The sequence below is a fragment of the Arachis duranensis genome, chromosome 6, assembly GCF_000817695.3.
Source record: "Arachis duranensis cultivar V14167 chromosome 6, aradu.V14167.gnm2.J7QH, whole genome shotgun sequence".
Lineage (NCBI taxonomy): Eukaryota > Viridiplantae > Streptophyta > Magnoliopsida > Fabales > Fabaceae > Arachis > Arachis duranensis.
The window spans coordinates 35256322-35260622 of record NC_029777.3 but is presented as its reverse complement, the minus strand read 5'-3'; positions in this window follow the sequence as shown (position 1 = coordinate 35260622).

The following is a 4301-nucleotide window of genomic DNA, read 5'->3' as shown; positions in this document are numbered from 1 at the left end:
AAGAGGAAGGTGATTTTCGAAAATGAGAAGTGAAAAAGTAGTTAGGTGGTTTTGAATAAGATAAGAAATAGCAAGTTTTGAAAAGATAAGATGTTAGAAGAAGATTTTGAAATTAAAATTTGAAAAAGATATGATTGAAATCTATTTTGAAAAAGATTTGAAAAAAGAAGTTTAAAAAGATTTGATTTTGAAAATTGAAATTGATGACTTGACTAACACGAAACTAAAAGATATGATTCTAGAATTTAAAGATTGAACCTTTCTTAACAAGAAAGTAACAATCTTGAAATTTTTTTAATCAAATCCTTAATTGTTAGCAAGGTTTTCGAAAATATGAAATAAAAATAAGAAAAATATTTTGAAAATTAATTTTTAAAATTTTTCGAAAATATTAAGAAGAGAAATGAAAAAGATTTGATTTTTGAAAAAGATTTAAAAAGATAGAATTTTTAAATTGAAATTTTGACTTGACTAACAAGAAACCACTAAATTTTAAAAATCTTTGACTAAGTCAACCCAAAATTTTGAATTTTATGAGTGAAATAAGAAAAAGATATATTTTTTATTTTTGAATTTTAATGAGGAAAGAGAAAAACAAAAAAATTAACTCAAAACATAAAAAATTTGGATCAAAACCAATGATGCATGCAAGAACACTTTGAATGTCAAGATGAACATCGAGAACACTTTGAAGATCATGATGAACATCAAGAACATATTTTTGAAAAATTTTTAAGAAAAGAAACACATGCAAGACACCAAACTTAGAAATTTTTAATGCTTAGACACTAACAAATTAAAAATGCATATGAAAAACAAGAAAAGACTCAAAACAAGAAAATCACAAGATCAAACAAAGACAATCATCAAGAACAACTTGAAGATCAAGAAAAACATATGCATGAGTTTTCGAAAAATGCTAGAAGAATAAAAACATGCAATTGACACCAAACTTAAAATTTGACTCTAGACTCAAACATGAAACACAAAAATTTTTTTTATGATTTTATTAAATATATTTTTTTTTTGAAAAATTTTCGAAAATTAGAAAAAAAAATTCAAAGATTTTTGAAAAATTTTTGAAAATAGAACAAGAAGAAAATAACCCAATCTAAGCAACAAGATGAACCATCAGTTGTCCAAACTCGAACAATCCCCGGCAACGGCGCCAAAAACTTGGTGCACGGAATTGTGATAGACAACTCCGATACAACTAACCAGCAAGTGCACTGGGTCGTCCAAGTAATACCTTATGTGAGTAAGGGTCGATCCCACGGAGATTGTCGGCTTGAAGCAAGCTATGGTCATCCTGTAAATCTCAGTCGGGCGGATTCAGAATGTTATGAGAGTTTAGATAATTAAAAGATAAATAAAACATAAAATAAGATAGGGATACTTATGCAATTCATTGGTGGGAATTTTAGATAAGTGTATGGAGCTGCTTTGTTGCTCCTGAACTTCTGCTTTCCTATTGCCTTCATCCAATCGTTCATACTCCTTTCCATGGCAAGCTGTATGTTGGGGGATCACTGTTGTCAATGGCTACCATCCGTCCTCTCAGTGAAAATGGTCCAGCTACGGGTTACATAGGGCTAATCATCTGTCGGTTCTCACTTGTGTTGGAATAAGATCCAATGATCCTTTTGCGCACTGTCACGGCGCCCAACACTCATGAGTTTGAAGCTCGTCACAGTCATCCTATCGCAGATCCTACTCGGAATACCACAGACAAGGTTTAGACTTTCCGGATCTCAAGAATGCTGCCAATTGGTTCTAGCTTATACCACGAAGACTCTGATTTCACGGAATTGAAAGGCTCTATTGTCAGGAGAGGCAATCATACGTCGTGAACTAGAAACCCAAGAGATACACACTCAAGCTCTCGCCAGAAAGAACGGAAGTGGTTGTCAGGTACGCGTTCATAAGGGATGATGATGATGAGTGTCACGGATCATCACATCCATCAGGTTGAAGTACAAGTGAATATCTTAGAATAAAAATAAGCGTGAATTGAATGAAAAACAATAGTACTTTGCATTGATTCATGAGGAATAGCAGAGCTCCACACCTTAATCTATGAGGTGTAGAAATTTCACCGTTGAAAATACAAAAGTGATGAAGGTCCAGGCATGGCCGAATGGCCAGCTCCCAAAACTTGATCAAGAGATCAAAAGTGATCCAAAGATAGTCTCAAAAATGATCTAAAGATATCAATACAATAGTAAAAAGTGCTATTTATACTAAACTAGTAAACTAGGTTTACAGAAAATGAGTAACTAAGTGTAAATAGTGCAGAAATCCACTTCCGGGGCCCACTTGGTGTGTGTTTGGGCTGATCATTGAAGCTTTCACGTGCAAAGGCTATTCTTGGAGTTTAAACGCCAGTTTTGGTGCCAGTTTGGGTGTTTAACTCCAGCTTTGGTGTCGGTTCTGGCGTTTTACAGTAGAAAAGGGTCTCTGGTGGGCGTTTGGACGCTAGTTTGGGCCATCAAATCTCGGGTAAAGTATGGACTATTATACATTTCTGGAAAACCCAAGATGTCTACTTTCCAACGCAATTAAGAGAGCTCCAATTGGGCTATGGTAGCTCTAGAAAATCCACTTTGAGTGCAGGGAGGTCAGAATCCAACAGTATCTTCAGTCCTTTCTCAGGGAGGTAAGAGACATTCATTTCCGGGACATGTGCCAGGGCACCAAATCCTATTTCTTCAATTATATCTTTCTTTTTGACTCATATCCCTGAACACTGTTTCTATTACCTTTGTTCGACATCTGCAATCATGAGTTTTCTGCAAGTTTTGAAACAGAATGTGAGGATATACTTATAATACAAAATAGATATTATTTGAATGAAAATGGATAAATATATTTAATATGCTTACATTATAGTGCGGCTTCTCCTTCTTTGTCACCATTGTCTTTTTCCGTTTTTTCGTAATGAAAAAATTTGGTCAATATTTCACTCAATACACCAACAAGCACAAGTATGCATATGTTAATCAAGTCAATTAAAATGTCCCAGTCCACTGAACCGAACCCTATTCATGCACTAAATAAACATGATAAATAATAAAACAGCTAGAAAAGCATTACTGCATGCAATCAGAATAACCCTAAACCTTGAACACACTAATTATCAAGTGAATGAGAATCCCCAAAGCCACCGAACCAAACAACATATATGTGGTGAACAAATCGTTATAAACTTTCAATCATCAAGAATAGTATTTCTCCATCCAAAAGATGTCAACTCAACAGAGAAACAACCAAGTTCAAATTTAGATACAGTATGTACTTACATACATGACAAACCCCATTTTGACGGTTTATCTTGTATTGATTTTTGGGGATTTTATCACCTTTTACCCACATTTATTCAATGAAATAGCATGGTTTTATAACTTCTCCCTTAATTGCGCTTAAGAGTGAAAACATGCTTTTTAGGACTTAAAATAGCTAAATCTAATTCTCCTTGATTCCATTAGATGCCTTGATATGTTTGTTAAGTGATTTAAGGTTTAGGAGGCAAAGATTGGATCAAGGGAATGAAGAAAGAAAGCATGAAAAGTTGGAGAACTCATGAAGAAATGAAAGAACCGGAAAGCTATCAAGCCGACCTCTTCGCACTTAAACGACCATAACTTGAGCTACAGAGATCCAAATGATGCGGTTCCAGTTGGGTTGGAAAGCTAACATCTGGGGCTTCGAAACGATATAAGATTTGCCATAGTTGCTACAAGTATGGTGGCGCGCACGCGCATAGTACGCGCACGCGCCGTTGCTGCCACCTAGTCCACTTGAAGCAAAACGTGGCCAGCGATTTTAGAAGCCTTGTGGGCCCAATCCAACTCATTTCTGATGCTATTTAACCCAAGGAGTGAAGAGGGAAACACAATCTAGTTACCATTAGTCATAGTTTAGTTTAGAAGTAGTTTCTAGAGAGAGAAGCTCTCACTTCTCTCTAGGATTAGGATTAGGATTAGGATTAGGTTTAGTTCTTAGATCTAGATTTTAATTCATCTTCTTCTACTTCTATCTTCTCAATTCATTGTTGTTACATTCATTCTTCTTCCATTCTTTTATTGTAATTTCCTTTATGTTGTTCTTGCATTTTGTTGTAGATCTACTTTTGTTCCTTCCATTTTCTTTCAACTCAATAAGAGGTAATTCATAATAATTGTTCTTCTTTGCTTTTCTATTGTTGATCTCTTGCCTTTGTAGTTAGATCTCTCTTTAATTCTTGCAATTTATGTTGTTTACTTTTATTGCCTTTTATGTGTTTGTTGAAATGCCTCTTCTAG